Source organism: Triticum aestivum, chromosome 5B (genome assembly GCF_018294505.1).
Source record: "Triticum aestivum cultivar Chinese Spring chromosome 5B, IWGSC CS RefSeq v2.1, whole genome shotgun sequence".
Taxonomy (NCBI): domain Eukaryota; kingdom Viridiplantae; phylum Streptophyta; class Magnoliopsida; order Poales; family Poaceae; genus Triticum; species Triticum aestivum.
In genome coordinates, this window is record NC_057807.1 from 549,818,894 (window position 1) to 549,821,207 (window position 2,314).

At 40.4% G+C, this 2,314-nt stretch overlaps 1 long non-coding RNA gene across 1 annotated transcript; it reads left to right on the forward strand.

Moving 5' to 3' along the window:
• The first annotated feature begins 6 nt into the window (after nucleotides 1–6).
• Nucleotides 7–1,927, forward strand: LOC123116877 (uncharacterized). The gene is made up of 2 exons (XR_006457221.1): nucleotides 7–466; nucleotides 1,169–1,927. It is a non-coding gene; the product is annotated as an uncharacterized lncRNA (long non-coding RNA).
• Nucleotides 1,928–2,314: the final 387 nt, after the last annotated feature.

Genomic DNA, 2,314 nt, shown 5'->3' on the forward strand with positions numbered 1-2,314 from the left:
GTACTTTATAGGTAATAAAGTTCTCTGGGTGCCAAAGCTGATCGGAAGTTCCCTGCTGATTGTGATTGATTCATGTGTCAGATTATCTGGTGCTGGTTCTGAGTAGTAGGTTTGATGATTCTAAGTAGCAACTGCTGCCTATCTTACTCAATAGGAATCCCTGAATTTTTTAAATCCATCTGACAGAGGAACTTGTTTTCTGTTCCAGCACGATGCACAGCATCACAGCGACGGGACCTCAAAGTCTAGAGACAGGGATAGAGAACGCTACGATGACAAGCACAGGAACTCAGGAAGTGTGTAAGGCGGCGCCATGGGAGAGATAGGGAGAGGTACCAGGACAGGGAGAGTGTACGGAACCGAGACCATGGTCGCCATCATCGAGCGCATCGTGAAAGAAGGCAGCACCATGATCGTTCGACGATCATGACTATCGCCGCTGTAGCAGTGATCGTGATGCTTAAAGGTACCAGGTCTAGATTTCTGTAATGCATATGTGCATTTAGTTGCATCAACCAATTTCAGCATTCTGAATTATGAATTGAGTGCTAGTTAAGTATGGTGAATTCTGAGTTATGAACTGAATGCCAGTTAATTATGCTGAAACCCAGTCGTCCTTTGTGCTTAATGGGCACCTTCTTTTTTTATCTTCTGAAGATTGGCAACATGCTTTACAGGGCGGGTATGTTTAGCAGATGTTTGTTGAGTTTTCGAATTATATCGGAGAAGATTATTGAATGTACGTACTATATTTGGTTCCACTTCCACGTAATAACACAACTCTTAACCTCATGGGTACCCCCATGCCACTTAATTGAATTAGAGGACTGGTAAATGTAGGCATTTTTGCTGGTGTATAACTAGTATAACCATGGGCTAGCTATGATGTTTACTAGTTGGCTGTTGCTTTATGCAGTGGTGATCCCCGCTTAGCATCGCAAAATAGTAATAGTACAGTGATAGAGTCATGAGCTCATAATAATATATGCTTAACTGATTTGTTTAATCAATTGTTTTTTAACCCAAACGAATTATGTTTTTTTGTGAAGTGTTTTGATGTACAAACAATTCTGTATATGCTGATCAAAAGAAGCACCTTTTGCAAAGCAGAAAATATGTTATGCTGCTTCCTCTATTAGAAAATCTGATGTATGCAGTGATAATGCAGAAGAGACCCCGATAGAGATGACCACAGAAGGAATCGTTCACACTCCCGTTCGAAGAGTCCAAGGTATGTGTTCGATGCCTTCCAAAGTGTATTATTTGCATTCTGGTTAATGCTGTAAGCAATAGGTTTGTTTGATTACTTTGAATCAAACATGTGGTTTCCTGGAATCAACTAGCATGTGATTTTGATTCACTAAGTGTGATTTTTGTATGCCGTTAGTTATTTGTTTTGTATGGCCGGGAAGTTGACAGAACAGAATGTGTTGGACAAATTTGAACAAGTAATTGTGAATGCAGTTGGTACAGATCTCGTCAAGTTGTCAAGTATGGTTTGCTCTTTCTTATTTATATTGTTAGGCATCTCAGTTTCCTTACTGTAATGCTCTATTCTCCTCCATTTGCTCAACTGGTTACTAACTCTTCTGAATTGAAGCAGCAAAAGCTTGAGTGGATTTGACCAGGGACCTTCACAAGCATGCTTGCGAACATACTTACTTTACCCATTCCAGGAGAGGTGACTAGTGGCGACTACGATCCTTTTTAAGATCCAATGTTGCTAGTTCTCAAACAATGGATGGTTCATTCACTTGCTTCACTCTGATTTTCAATTTATCTGGTGATGGCAGAATTAAGTGTCTGTGACACTTAAATTCCTTATTATTTTGTGATGTTTCAATATTGCTTTCTAATACTTGCTATTCAGCCATCCCTGCTGAGTCATGTATGTATGTATGCAGAAATGGAGATATCATGCACTGGAGATAGATATGCTTGCATGTATGTATGTATAAAGTATAAAGTACAGTAAATCGCAACTGCAGTCAGTATATACATGTGCCAAAATTTTGAATTTGTCAATCCAATGGACGATAACAACAATATACAATAACTACAAGCAGGACGATTTCAACAGCAGCAACAAAAGAAAATCTGCTGAATGTGCAGCGATCACATAACTGAGTTTTTAGAGAGTGACACAAGTTAGCGAGATCGAAACAGGGGTCCTTTGGTGGGACAGGTATCACTCATCATGTAGCTGCCGATACCTGTCCAGTACCTCCAGAAGGAACTCGATGTCCATGGGCGTCATGGGAGGGATAGCGAAGCGCAGCAGTAAGCCCAACCCCTGAACCTCAACAAACCTACA